This window comes from Phyllobates terribilis, unplaced genomic scaffold, assembly GCF_046119375.1.
Source record: "Phyllobates terribilis strain yellow unplaced genomic scaffold, ASM4611937v1 Scaffold_2__4_contigs__length_985480577, whole genome shotgun sequence".
NCBI classification, from domain to species: Eukaryota; Metazoa; Chordata; class Amphibia; order Anura; family Dendrobatidae; genus Phyllobates; species Phyllobates terribilis.
Window position 1 is genome coordinate 250,252,176 of NW_027362762.1, and position 16,048 is coordinate 250,268,223.

Genomic DNA, 16,048 nt, shown 5'->3' on the forward strand with positions numbered 1-16,048 from the left:
AGACATTCTTTGGATCACAAACTACCTGGCACATCTGCCACAACATGAGGAAATTGCTGCTCATGTTTATGCCCCATTCTCCTGAATACAAGAGAAAAAAAGCCCTTGTAGCTTAAATTTCAATTTTAACGGTTATGCAAATGCTAATTAGATTCATGAAGTATTATTTCTAACAGATGCTGTTGGCTTCCCAGCTTCACAGTATATAGAAAACGAGGTAAAAATCGTACTTTTTACAATTGAATAGAAAACTGTAGTATCAGCAGAAAAAAATGGCTTTGTGAATTAAAATACACAGCAATGAACATGATATATGGGCTGATGAACAAGCAGAATCAACTGCAACATTTGAAACAAAAGTTCTGTAAACTGTGTGAAATAAGCGTGATATGGAGCACAAAGGCATATACTGTGGGTAGGAGAATATCATGGCAGAAAAGCCATGATAAACTTTTGCTATACAGTGTAAATTAGAGCTGAAATGTTTATCTGACAAGCGAATACACACTACAAATGTGTCCATCCTTAATTTCTGCAAATTTTTATCTACTCTTTTTTGCAAAAAATGGCAAAACCGTTATCAGACTGTAATTCACATGAAAACCACTAGGAAGCCACATAGTGCAAAATCATCTACCAATGGATTACTGTAAAATATTTTTTTTTATTGTCAATTGTCAATTTTTTCATTGCCATCTCCCACCCCACATGTCGGGAAATGTCAAGCCAAGATGAAAAGATTAATAATGAACAAATTTTAGTTTTCAGGCAAAAACTAAATAGTAAATAATAAATAGTAGAGATGAACAGATCTTTCGAAATTCAAATTTGCCAACTTCACCGAATTTTCCCCCAAAAATTTGATTTGCAGTGAATTATTTTTCTGTTATTCTCAATATTGCAAGGCTTATAATCGCCTGGAAAATATGCACAGCATTTGATGTCTCCTTGAAGTATATTCTTATAATTATGAGATTAAAGGGGTTGTCCCATGAACAAAGTTGATTTTAATCAATATATCTTGGAATAATTATAATTTCCACAATTCGATGTGTTTAAAAAAAATTTCCTGTGCTGAGATAATAATAATTTCCACAATTAGTTGTGTTTAAAAAAAATTCCTGTGCTGAGATAATGTTATCAATGTTCTCCTGCTGTGTACTGTGTAATGGCCAAGTCTGACCATGCAGGGACACGGTCTGATCATACCACAGCTCCTGGCCAGGGGGGGAAGCAAAAAGTATAAAGACATTTTTAAAAAACAGGCAGGCAAATGCTTTATTTCACAAAAAGATTCAGCTGTGATCTCATGCTGTGGTATCAGTATACTTTCATTTGCTTCCTCCCCTGCCTAGGTGCTGTGGTATGATCAGACCAAACTTTGCTTGTTGGAAAACCCCTTTGATGCAAACACAACCTTATTAATGTCCAATGGACCTCAACTTATCTAGCAAGGGAATAAAAGACTGGAAAAGAATCGCTAGGTAAGCTCCACATCTTAAAAAACAGCATCTCCAACAGACCACTTTTATCCGGTGGCATGGATAGATGTAATATTGAACTATTAAGGAAGTGTACAAAAAATATATATTTTTTATGTCTTATAGAACATACACTTTGTGAGGTAGACAGTTGCCTTTAATTTTATGAAATGTGGAGTTTTTCCTTTTGTCTATAAAAAAATATATACAAATTGTCTCCATTTCACATACCAGGATAGAACCTTTGCTCTGACACACAAGCCTTGGTTTCAGGATTTATCTTCAGTATCAAAATTAAGACAGAGGGGTATTAAACTACTCTCCTTGTTTTCAGTGTGTGAGGGATAAAAATATGCTGTTATTAAGGTGCAATTACCGCAGTATATTATTACAGATCAATCAATTAACAGTCACACAGACCCTGCAGATAAAGCACTTCCCTATAATTTGAAACTTTAGATTATTATTCATAGACTGAAACTACTTTCATTTTCAATGTGCTTTGTACACCATAATAAGATTTAAGTGTTTTTCTTTCCCTGTGTGTAATGAACTGTGCTTTCTGATGTCCTATGATTAGGCCGTTAAATCTTAAAATGGCCACTTCTTCTCCTTCTCCCTGTGATTGGCTGCGCTAGTCCATGTCATATGATTTTTTCAAGCCATTATGAGGAAGCCTGTACGACGGCACCTAATGCCATTAGCCTGCTCCCTGCTATTACAATCTTCAGCTGTCAGTGAAAGGGAACCACAATTTTTTTTAAATCAAAAAGCAATTTATTTGAATCTGCTGGAAACTATAATTTTCAGGAAATTCAACTCAAAGTTGATTTGCAGCAGGCGTTAAGTTCATCTCTTCTAGGTAGGTGCACAAATCAGAATTAACTTCTGATAAATTATCTTGTGGCTGAGCATTAAAGGATAAAGTATCTCACCCATAAAGCTATCTGGCAGGATGCACTAGTAAGGGGGCTAAGATGTGGAGAGGGGCATCTTAGCCCCTTTACTAGTGCATCCTGCCACATAGCTTTATGGGTGAGATACTTTATCCTTTAATGCTCAGCCACTTTGAGGCTCAGCCTGCTGCACATCCCTCTATATTTATTGTGTCATGCTGTGAGGATATGAGGCAGAAATGATGATTCTTGTGCACTTCTTCCAGGGCAAATAGGCTTACATGAGTGGTTACGCACAATTACCTTTATATCCAAATTGCTGAGAGGTTCCTTGTGATGCACTTATAGCAGTAACATATATTGGTAGCATTTTCCATCTATTGGCACCTACTAGGTCTTTTTCCACAGGATATAATTGTGGTTCAATGTATGTGTCACTTGAGTCTTTTTGGCATTTTATCTAATGCTATTCTAGGCCTCACCTTTGAATTTGTGAACTTTGAATTGCATGTTACATATCTTGGGGCTATATATTTGTTATATATAGTTATCTATGATATTTGTCTGGCGGGGAACATTCTAAATATCATGTTTATGGCTTTTTAAATTATTTTAAAATTGCTTGTCTTTGTTCAATAAACTTTTTGAAATTATCATTATAGGAGGTGTGCTCATCCCTATGTAGTGCTTTTTTCTCCTTATATGATGATAGCTGGAGGGTCTGCTGATGATCCCCGTGCCTTTTACTACGAGCTTCCTGTGATCGCCGGCCTGTGGCTGATGTTCATATGAGATTTTGATATCTGCTATACATAGCAATGCTGCAGCACTGCTATGATTAGCACAAGGATTGGATGATAACAGCTTCAAACATCCTAAGGGGACTAATAAATTTCATAAAAATTAAACACAAACAGTTTTTAACCCCTTCTTGACAGAGAAATTTCCGTTTTTGCATTTATGTTTTTTTCTCCCATCCTTTCCAGAGCCAGAACTTTTTTATTTTTCATTCAATATGGCCATGTGTGGGCTTATTTTTTTGCAGGACGAGATGTACTTTTAAATGCCATCAATGGTTTTACCATATCGTGTACTGGAAAACGGGAAAAAAAATCCAAGTGCGGTGAAATTGCAAAAAAAATGCAATTTCACAATTTTTTTTTTTTTTACCAAATTGAATGCTTAAACTGACCAGCCAATATTATTTTCCAGGTCATTACGAGTTCGTAGACACCATTGGCACCATTTTCTGAGACCCGTAGTATCTCCATTTTTAATGATCTGGGGCTGGGTGAGGGCTTAACTTTTGCACATCAGGCTGATGTTTTTATTTATACCATTTTTGGATAAATGCGATGTTTTGATCGCCTGTTATTATTATTATTATTTATTATTATAGCACCATTTATTCCATGGTGCTTTACATGTGGTAGGGATATACATAGCAAAAGCATTTACATAATCTTAACAAAACGACTCAGCAACTGGTACAGGAGGAGAGAGGACCCTGTCCGCGAGGGCTCACAGTCTACAAGGGATGGGTGAGGATACTGTAGGTGGGGGTAGAGGAGGTCATGCAGTAATGTGGTGGAGCGGTGGTTACTGCAGGTTGTAGGCTTGTCGGAAGAGGTAGGTCTTCAGGTTTCTTTTGAAGGATTCCACGGTAGATGAGAATCTGATGTGTTGGTGTAGAGAGTTCCAGAGTAGGGGGGATGCGTGGGAGAAATCTTGTATGCGATTGTGGGAAGAGGAGATAAGAGGCGAGTAGAGAAGGAGATCTTGTGAGGATCGGGAGACTAGATCACATATGTAAGGAGGAGACAGGTAGTGGATGGATTTGTATGCCATGGTTAGGGTTTTTAACTTGAGTCTCAGGGCAATGGGGGGCCAGTGAAGGGATTGACAGAGGGGAGAGGCCGGGGAATAGTGGGAGGACAGGTGGATTATTCGAGCAGCAGAGTTTAGGATATATTGGAGGGGCACGAGAGTGTTTGAAGGGAGGCCACAGAGCAGGAGGTTGCAGTAGTCAAGGCGGGAGATAATGAGGGCATGCATTAGTGTTTTTGCAGTGTCTTTGCTGAGGAATACATGGATCTGGGAGATATTTTTGAGTTGGAGTCCGTAGGAAGTGGAAAGGGCTTGGATATGTGCTTTAAAGGAGAGATCAGAGTTCAGGGTTACCACAAGACAGCGAGCTTGTGGGACTGGGGAGAGTGAACAGCCATTGATGTTGATGGATAGGTCAGATCGGGGATATGAATGAGAGGGTGGAAAGATGATGAACTCTGTTTTAGCCATGTTAAGTTTTAGAAATCTAGCAGAGAAGAAGGATGAAATGGCAGACAGACATTGTGGGATTTTGGTTAGTAGGGAGGAGATATCGGGTCCAGAGAGGTAGATCTGTGTGTCATCAGCATAGAGGTGATACTGAAAGCCATGAGACTCTATGAGTTGTCCCAGGCCAAAGGTGTAGATGGAGAAGAGCAGAGGTCCTAGAACTGAACCTTCTGGGACACTGACAGATAGGGGGTGAGATGAGGAGGTGGTGCATGAGTAGGAGACCCTGAATGTCCTGTCTGTTAGGTATGAGGAGATGCAAGATAGGGCCAAGTCCGTGATGCCAAGAGATGAGAGAATCTGTAGTAAGAGGGAATGGTCGACTGTGTCGAAGGCAGATGACAGGTCCAGAAGAAGGAGGATGGAGTAGTGTTGCTTGGATTTGGCGATTAGTAGGTCATTGATGACTCTGGTCAGGGCAGTTTCAGTGGAGTGATGCGATCAGAAGCCAGATTGTAGGCGGTCGAAGAGGGAGCAGGAGGAGAGGTGGGAGGACAGTTCAAGGTGGACATGTTGTTCTAATAGTTTTGAGGCATAGGGGAGAAGTGACATGGAGCGGTAGGTAGCTAGTCAGAGAGGATTGGACAAGGGAAGGCTTTTTGAGGATGGGTGTGATTGAGGCATGTTTGAAACATTAAGGGAAGACACCGGTTGTTAGTGACAGGTTGAAGAGGTGGGTTAGGGTTGAGATGAAGTCTGTGTTAAGGTTAGGGATGAGCAGGGATGGGATTTGGTCAGGTTCACAGGTGGTGAGGTGTGATTTGGAGAGTAAGGAGGAGAATTGACCTTCTGTAATGGTGGAGAAATGGGGCTTGGAAGAGGTAGGTTGAGTAGATATGAGGAAGGGTTGTGCGGACTTTAGGCAAAAGCTTTGTCTGATGGTGTCAATATTCTGCTTGAAGAATGAGGCAAAGTCTTCGGCTGAGATGAGAGAAGAGGGAGGAGGCGCTGGGGAACAAAGGAGAGAATTGAAAGTGTTAAATAGCTGTTTAGGGTTGTCAGACAGGGAAGATATGAGACATGAGAAGTATGTTTGTTTTGCTGCTGTGAGGGTGGACTTGAAAATAGTGAGGAATTGTTTGAATGCGATGAAGTGCTTGATGGAGTGAGAACTTTTCCATCTCCTCTCCGCAACCCTGGAGGCCCGTCGCAGTTCTTTAGTAAGGTTAGTGTGCCAGGGTTGCCTGTTGATTGTGCGAGCTTTCGTATGTGTGAGAGGGGCGATTGAGTCGAGAGCTGCAGCTATTGTGGTGTTATATAAAGCGACAGCAACATCTGCATTGTGTAAGGAATTTATGTCTGTAAGAGGGAGCAGCGATTCAGAGAGTGAGTGTAGGTCAAGGTGTTTGAGGTTTCTGCGAGCGTGTGTAAGTTTGTGGAATGGGGATTGGGGACCTGGAGAGGAGAGGGTAGAGAATGTGAGGAGCTTATGGTCAGAGAGAGGGAGAGGTGAGTTAGAGAGGTTAGATAGGGAACAGAGGCAGGTGAAGATGAGGTCCAGTGTTTGGCCATCTTTATGAGTAGCTGCAGAAGACCATTGAGCAAGGCCAAAGGAGGAAGTGAGAGATAGGAACTTAGAGACAGACGAGTGGGAAGTGTCAATGGGGATGTTGAAGTCACCCATTATGATAGTGGGGTTGTCAGCGGAATGGAAGTGAAGCAGCCAGGTGGTGAAGCGGTCTAAGAAAGTGGTGGCTAGCCCTGGGAGTCAGTAAATGACGGCCAGTTGGAGGTCAGAGGGGGAATAGATGCGCACATGGTGCACCTCAAAAGAGGGGAGTGTAACGTAGTGTGACAGTGGGATTTGGGTGAAAGTGCAGGTTTCTGACAGGAGAAAGTCTTCGCCTCCATTATGCTTGCCGTTGGGACGGGGTGTGTGGGAAAGGTGGAATCCGCCATATGAAAGTGCAACTGAGGAGGCTGTGTCAGAGGGGGTGAGCCAGGTTTCAGTGATGGCGGAGAAGGAAAGTTTGTTAGTAATGAAAAGGTCATGGATGTAGGAAAGTTTGTTGCAGACGGAGCGATTGTTCCATAGAGCTCCTGTTAGTGCAACTGAGGAAGTGTGGATTAGTTGGATGGGTATGAGGTTAGAAGGGTTGCGACAGTTTATGGAAGGTTGTGGATAGGAGGCAGTAGTAACTGTGGGGATGTGGTGAGGAGAACCAGGATTTGGAGCGATATCTCCAGCAGTGAGGAGGATCAGAGAAAGTGTTAGCAGGTGGGAGCAGGAGAGAGCATGAGGTGGCTGTCTGTTTTTGGAGATCAGTGATTGAATGTTGAGGAATAATTCTGAGGAGGAGGTGAGATGAATGGGGAGGATGGAGGGAGAGATGAACAGTTCCTTACTAGGTGTAGGGATTTGAGGGGTTACTAGAAAGTGGAGGACTATAGGGGAAAAAGTGAGAGCTGACAGAAACATAATTAATAGAGAGTAAGTGGTCAAAGTCTTGGTTACCTGACTCCTGCCCTGAGTAACTGCCTCTGAAATAACTGCCACTTATCTCCGAAGCCACTTTGCACAAGAAGACACGTGCACAACCCAGCATGCGTGCACCCCTTAAGGAGCTTCTAAATATATAGGGCACACTAAACCATCAGGTGAGGGGCATTGTGGGAGCTGCTTGTGGATAAATTAGCAGCTGCTCACCTCACCAGCAGATGGCTGGGTGATCAAAGACAGAGCTGGGACTCTGTAGGCTCTACAGTTTAGCACCTCTAAACATCAGGTAAAATCTACAGTGGGTAAAGGACAGACTTGTGAGTATTAAATGGAATGGGACAGATAAAGCAGAAATATCAAGCGGAGAATTGTATCAGTAAGTTGAATCAGGGAAGCAGAGCAATAGATGGCGACATATTCAGCAAGCAGAGGAATTGTGCAGGAGCAGAGCATGTACCAGTAAGTTATTGCATTTTACTGCAATGTTGCGGCGACCAAAAAAATGTAATTGTAGCTTTTGGAATTTTTTTCTTGCTACGCTGTTTACCGATCGGATTAATTATTTTTTTATATTGATAGATCGGGCGATTCTGAACGTGGCGATACCAAATATGTGTACGTGGGTATTTTTTATTATTATTTTCTTTTGAATGGGGCAAAGGGGGATGATTTTAACTTTTATATTTTTTATTTTTTTTAGATTTTTAAAAACATTTTTTACACTTTCTGTATGCTTCAATACTAGAAGCAGCAGTTTTCTGATTTCTTTTACAGCATACAGGCGATGAGCAGATCACCTGTATGCAATAGAAATGCTTATGTGCTATGAGCGCCGACCACTGGGTAGCTCTCATAGCAATCTTTACATGACAACCACAGAGGTCTGCTGCAGACACCGGGTTGCCATGCCCACTCATCAGTGACCCACGATCACGTGACGGGTTCACTGATGGGCAGGGTAAGTGACGTGCTTCCGGCGCGGAGCTGATAAATGCCGCTGTCAAAGATTGACAGCGGCATTTAACTGATTAACAGCCGCGGTGGATCGCGATTCCACCAGTGGCTGTTGCAGGCACATGTCAGTTGTAAGAATCAGCCAAAATGCCCAGTTCAGTGCGGGTTCACTGCCGGAGCCCCTGCTGAACTGGCCTTCTTGCTATTATTGACCACGTCGGAAAGGGGTTAAAAGTATGAAAGAAAAACCAAAAAACACAAAAGCTCAAATCGCCCCACTTTTGCCTCATTAAAAATAAAACAATAAAAAAATACACATATTTGATATCACGGAGTTCATAAATGTCCAATCTATCAAAATATAAAATAAATTAATCCAGTCCCCAAACCACATAATGAGAAAAAAAAATCAAAACTTCAGAATTACATTTTCTTTGACCTCTGCAACATTGCAATAAAACGCTATAAGAGGCGATCAAAACATTCTATCTACCCCAAAATGGTGACATTAAAAATGTCAGATCAGGGTGCAAAAAATTTTGTCTCACACAGCCCCATATCCTGAAAAATTAAAACATTACGGGTCTCAGAAAATAAAGTCAAAACTTTTTTTTTAATATATATAAATTTCCAATTTTTTTCATCACCTAGGTAAAAAAACGATGTATGTTTGGTATCTGCATACTGACCTGGGGAACCATGTTGCCAACTCAGTTTTACCTTAGAATAAACATGGTAAATAAAATACCCAACAATTAATCATGGAATTGCACTTTTTTTGCAATTTCAACACACTTGACATTTTTATTCTCCCTTTTCAGTAAGGGTTAAAACTAATTGTGCTACTCAAAATTACAACAAATCTAGCAATCTAGCAAACAAAAGCCCTCATACGACTATATGGCTGGATAAAAAAGCTATGGCTCTTGGAAGAAGGAGAGGAAAAATGAAAATGAAAAAAAGGAAAATTGCTGAGTAGAAAAGCAGTTAAAAATTAAACTCCTTTAAGGTGTAACTTCTCCTTTAACCTAATTTAAATTTTGACTTACATTTCTAACAAATTTTTACCAATAAGATTTTTTATGCTATACACTTGCAGTAGTCGTCACACCATTTTTGTATCCAGGGAATACAGAGTATACAGAGAATCAAGTTTTCTCTTTAGTATCACAAAGTTTTATTAGTAAAGAAAATCTTTTTATCTACATGTAACCTTTTATTAAAACTTCATAAAGAACATAAAAAATGAACCCTCAGTAATAACAGCAAAGCCAGGTTATAGGTAGAGACACATGTCCTAAGGCTCCACCACCCTCAGGGAATTTTACAGTAACTACCAGTTTTTGATATGTGCCTTGAAAACCTAGCCTTGAGCAATGTGTTCTGGGCATTGTATAGTTATAATGTTATTATGGAAATTGGATGACATTGTTATTTAGATAGTATATATATTTATTTTTTTGGAGTTGCAATGGTATTGTAAGGACATTGATTTAAATGGTGTTTGTGATTGTTATATTATTTTAATGGTTTTATGTTTCATAGCAATATTGTGCAATGTTCACTTTTAACCTGCAAGCACCAGACAAGAATGGCTCAGGGGCTTTCACGTTCTATGTTACAGCTCTGGTATGTAGCAGAAGGGTTCATTTTGGTACTTTCTATTGAACTGAAGAACACTGCATAGCATACTGTATTTGTCTTCAGAGTCGTTGCCATATGGGCAATACCAATACAATAATGTTATTAATAATAAAATAGTTCAACAAATAGAATGGCTATCTACAATTACTACCATATAAGTAAAAAAGCAGAGTGTTGGTAGACTAGCTCACCCTATACAATCCTTGTGTGATGTCCCTTCCCTTCAGCAGAGGTAGGCACCCTAACTTGGACACAACTTGGCACCCCTGCTCACCGACAGCTAGCCCTGATGAATGCTGTTAAAAAGTAATCTATTCAGGAGTTGAATAAACAGTTGACAACATCATGAAATGCCAAGGCCAATAGAGAAAATACCACTCAAGGTGGAAAGTAAACCATAAACACCAATGGGATCCAAATATTTTGGTAGAGCTAGACAAACTCACAAGTAAATATATAGATTGGTCACAGTAGCCAAAACACCCCAAAAGGAGGTACTTTCCATATATAAAGCCTGTCTTTTACGGTTCAATATACACAAGGGCTGATAACCCCGATACTTAAATTAAAGAACCGAACCCAGACCTGGTAACACTCAGGGTGCTATCCCACATTTAGGGCCCATTGTTTAATTCCCCCATAAGTAAGACAGAATCGGGATACTGTGTGTATACAATAAAATAAAAGTCATAAATGCACAATAATGCATGTCTCCTCAGGATAACATCAGCCCCAGGACATTTTATAATGAATAAACCTCAGGGATGTAAAGTCTCCTACAATAAGTACAGCATGGGTATAGTCACCCCTATAATTAGTACCACTAAACAATGCAATGTTACCCTTACCCTAAAACATAAATGTCATTGACGATATGACATATATTAAAGAAACCAAAGGTGTGTTATACGCAATGTATTTCTAATTATCAGAACAAGAGAAAATATAAAGCGTTACTCATCTCAGTTAAGCTGCCTCCCCATAAAGACATGAGGTCCATATTTCTCATTAGGTTAAGGGGTCCATATATCTCTATCTCAACGCGTTTCCTCGTGTGATAATTGGTTCGTCAGGAGAAGGAAAATGGAAAAAAAACCAGTCTGGTGTCCTGCTGATGCGCATCAGCAGGACACCAGACTCCGTTTTCCATTTTAGTGCTCGCTCATCACTAATAATTACACAAACAGTTTTTCACACATCCCCTGATAACAGAGTTAGCACCATATTAGGGGATATTATAGCAAGGTTTACTCTTTGGGAAAGATTACACTATATATAATCTTTTTCCCTTCTTTCTTCTCCTTTATCTCTTAAATTAGAGAAAGATGGAACAGAGGGAAGAAAGTAAAGGACAAGAGTGGTAAGTATTTCTATGGTTGTTGGTAATCATAGTATTTGTTAGAATCTATGTTGTTTTACTATCGGGCATCTTGTTGTGGTTTGCTGGCTTCTAGTCTTTTTCTCTGGTGCTGGGTGTCTTGGTCACGTGATCTCTTCACTCTTTATTACTCAGCACCTGTCTCCCATTCCCCGCTGGACATCAGCGTTGTTACGCTTGAGCTCTGGCTAAGTTGCCTTGCGCTAAGTTCTTTGTGCTTTGGACAATTGATATCCTGGGACTTCTTGTTCCACTAGTTTTGTTCCCTTTAATCTACGTTTCTGCAACTAACTTTTCTGTTAGGAGGTCTCCTGTTTTTGCTCCCAGTCCTTAGATCTTTTAGGGACCCCTTTCCCCTTCCTTCAGGCCTTCGTTTGAGTTCAGTGCAGGAGTTTCGGCGGGGCTATTCACAAGGAATAGGGCACCCACCTCAGCTTAGGGTAAATCTTAGTCTCAGTGCAGAGACAGCTTTTCCCTCCTATTCCTTCGTTCTAAGTTGCAGTACATAACAGCATCATCTAATTAGATATAATGTCCATCTTTATCTCACCCACTGTTGTGGATTCAAAAAAATAGGTCTAAAATCTCATAGAACCTACAGATCGAGTTTAGATTCTATTTAGGATAAACATCTTATAAAGAACACCCTGATTACCAAAAGTGGGGGACAAATGTACTGTACAGTCCATCTTTTAGAAGCATGCAGGTATAGGATGGTTATTTGGATATAACAATAAAAAGGTATATAACCAGGTAGAATCAAATAAAACAACCATATGTAAGTTTTTTTCATTTAGACATTTAGGGTATACAGACTCCTTCCTGAAGATCTACTGGGTCTCTTTTTGCAGGAGAAGTCTGTCCAAATCTCCCTGTCTTCCATGTTCTCTAATAACTTCTAAAACACACAAGGACAAATCACCTGCATTTCCCTGCTGAAATTCCCACAAGTTGTGAGCTATGGAAGTGTCCCTTTTATGTCTTAAATCTCCTAAATTTTCACCATTGTGTTTCCTGAGTTCCCTTTTGGTTTTCCCTATATAGTTAAGGGAGCTGATACATGTGGCAATATAGACAACCCCCACGGTCTTACAGTTTGCAAAATCCTTCATGAAAAATCTTTTTCCAGAAGATAACTGGGTAACCCAGTTGCAGAAGGAACAGCCACCACATTTGAAGGTGCCACAAAATCTCCTATCCAGCCAGGTCCCTTCTGATTAAGGTTTAATGTAGTGACTGTGCACCAACTGGTCTTTTAGGGACCATCCTCTCCTAAAATTCAGGACTTCTTTGATTGACATCCACAAGTTCATTATCTGCTTGAAGAATACTCTAATGTCTGTTCAAGATCTTAAAGATTTGATTTACCTGGCTAATCTGAATAATCCCGCTGTCTGAACCTCTTTTTAAGATCAAAAGCTTGTGTTCTGAAAGTCTCCACCTCCGAGCAGTTCCTCCTGACCCTAAGGTATTGCCCCTTGGGAATGCCAGTTAAAAATTGCTCTCTCGGTGGTGTAGAATCCCAACTCGTCTACACTATATCTTTTCAGGATCCAGTCTCATGTGTTGGAGATGTGGGGAGGAAAAGGGTGATTTGTTACACATTTTCTGGCACTGCAAGCTGCTCTGTCCTTTTTGGAACAGAAAGATAACATTCAAACAATTTCCCTCTTCTTTAATAAAATAAACAAGGGAATGTTAATGGAGGAACTAACCTTTACTATTGAAAACATGTGATCGTTTTTAGAAAACCTGGTTTTATTGGCAGTAATTCAGAGCCATGGCTGACTACCTGGCCCTTATCAGGATAAGTTGAACCTGTATTCTATGGGCCCCACAATTGAACACCCTTTCCTATGACCCACACACACACACACCCATCATTTTTCTTTTCTCTTTGTGCTTCTGTTTTTCTCCTTTTTCTTGCTCTTCTCTATTTTATCCCTTCTACTCTGTATACACTTTTGACTGTTTTATTCCAATTAGTTTAGATAATTATTGCTGTATGTTTTCTCATTCTGATTTCTAAGGCTTCACGTGATGTTTTTGTCCTACATTGCTTCCCGGATTTGAGTAACATTTTGATAATTTCCTCTGTTTTCCCCACCCCTCAGTGATTGTTTTTTTTCTCTCATTTCTTGGCATGGTAGTGCCTTGTGATTATATTCCTTTTTATTTTTCTAAATTCAATAACAATATCAGTAGCAACTGCCATCTCAGATCTCAGTAATGTAACAACCAGTCTTTACTGAATACAGATTTTACACTGGATTTGAGAATTTTGAAAATGAATGATAAATCCTACATGACAAAGAAGCAGATTTCCTTGATAATATATATTACAAAGTTGCTTAGTTTTCTGTTTACAAATGATTTATTAAATAAAAATTAAAATGACGGATACACTTTAAGTAAGAAAAACAATTGAAGGTGTCCATATCCTTTAAGGGACTTTTTTAAAACCTGACAACACCTTAAACTCAAAGAAAAAGTAACCCTGAGGTTATATTAACTGTATAGCATATCCTTAAGTTTTACTTTTACTGTTACTAAATATTATACACCTTCAAAGTGAAATATAATTATCAACATACATAATATAAAAACACATTTGGAATTTTTAATTTTCATGTATGTTGCTTCATTACACTTTGAAATACAGGGTAGGCGTATATTACAGGGTATGTCAATGTTTCAGTGCAAGCATGCAATTCATATTTACACATACTAACTTACCTACAATGTAAAATTTTCCAGTTACATACTTTAGCACTTGTTCTCAAGTGAGTAGTACTATAATTATGTTTTTTTCTAATTACAGATATTATCAGATTGCAGCAACATAATTATAAGCACGTGCAAACAGAATACTTTCAATATCAGTTTTAGATACCACCCAGTACATGCCAATTAGTAAGTCAACAGAAAAGCAGAAGTGCAGATAATGTACAGTGCACTACCTCCAAAGATTAACTGATACTAGACCAGTAGCAACCTTACTGTTAAAAATAAGAATATCCAATGAAAAGTTGTAATATAATATATTAAAATTAGTATGTACATTTCAACAAAATATGTATTTAAATAGCAGTTTATCAGTTGTAGATTATTATGACAATATCACTGATAATGCTTTCTGCCAAAATAGCATTTCATTTCATTGAGTCTATTAGTCTTTAAATAAGGAGACATTACATAATTTTTTATTAAATTCTGTAATACTTTCATTGATCTTGGCCCTGCGCATATGTGAGAGTTAAATTGATCATTTTATGTCACTCTTTGAGATTCATAATGGGACAAGAAAAGGTTATAAATAGTGACCATGCTCAGCACTGCTCGATACTCGATCGAGCAATGCGGTGCTCAATCCAGTATGGAGCAGTGCTGAGTATCTCATGGTGCTTGAGTTCTTGGGTCCCCATAAGAAGCTTATTTGAATCATCTGAGTCAGGAGCCACACTGAAGTGGGGTATTCCCCTGCTGGAATCGCAGGGAGTCCTCTGTCAGCCAGACTCTGTGTGAGCTGTAGAACTCTAGGGACATGTTCTGACAAAAAAAGAGAGAGACCATCCTCCGGAAAAATGCTCGAGTCTCACCTTCAGTTCCATTAAACTTGCTACTCGAGTCGATCACGTCCAAGTATCCGATTTGAGTACCTAGCACTAGAGGATTTCAGTGCTCGATCATCACTAGTTATAATCTATTCCCAGTAATATTTATATTTAAGGCCCCCATAGATATTAGACAAAGGTTGTCCAAACCCATTGATATCAACAGGTTCGCTTGACACTCTAATGTGTACAGAAGCCTCCGATTCTCCCTCAACAGATGATGTACAGGAGATAAGAATGTAGCATGTCCAATTTCTTTCAGAGGCTAGCTCGTAGAGAACATGAGAACGCTCGGCAGAGTGCGTGTTTTTGTGTTTGAGATAATCTGGTGGGCTAATTCCCTGCTGAACAATTGGATATACTGCTATTTAAAGTGTATGGGAGACTTTAGGCTGGAACTTTATTTAAGATATATACAAACTAATTCATTTATATCAGAAGCAATAAAAAAGTAAGAGACAATCAGAAGGTGGTCACTTATATGGACAATCTATTTTACTTTCTTACGAACCAAGTTACATCTTTGCCATAGTCTGCTGTCAGAATTTAAGCAACTCTCACTTTTTTTCAGCTTTTTGAAATTAAGAAAATTACATTATTGAGAGAAGCGAAAGTGAAAGATAAAATATGCAATTCATACATAAGATATCACATTATGACTGCTTGGAATGTGAAACGGGAAATCCTAACTTAAATTCAATGTACTATAGGTCAATGGAGATCAAAGGAAGCAGGAGGTATAGGACTTCTAGACCTTGTGAAATATTATCAAGCTACCTACACATATATAGAGATGTATACTTCTGTTGTCACAGGGTAATAGTGAAATGGGTAGTGGTGGAAAATCATCCTCAGGGGATCCCTGAAAATCACTATCGGAAATTAAATACTCTCCCAAGTGTTAAATAAGAATATATCCACTTTGCTGACTAGAGACAAGCCACTCGAGAGCATTGCCTCAATCCTTCTTGAAGTAGAGTTAGCTAATCAATTACAGCTTTATATTTCCAAGTTGTATTTAGCATACATTTCTTATAAAAAATTATATTTGTGGATATCTGTGATAAAAGGGAAAAGATTTGTCACTTCTTAACACATATATATCTTACTGATAATCCCAAGTAGTCCCTCCATCATCTTTCATGAAAACATCTAAATATGATTAAAAGGAAAATTAAAAAAACTTTAAGGATGTGTCCAGACATAGCCATTGCACTGCTTTTCCCTGCTCCCCTGCAAAATCACTTAATTTTGAGGGTAAACAGCTGATTTAAAATAAATACAAAAAGAAATGGAGCACAAAA

General features: G+C 39.1%; 1 protein-coding gene across 1 annotated transcript in view; it reads right to left on the reverse strand.

Annotated features, from left to right (window-relative positions):
* The window catches only part of LOC141245425 (protocadherin-9-like), a 1,804,993-nt gene that overhangs the window by 1,002,674 nt on the left and 786,271 nt on the right, over positions 1-16,048 (reverse strand). The gene's annotated exons all lie outside the window — the stretch shown is intronic.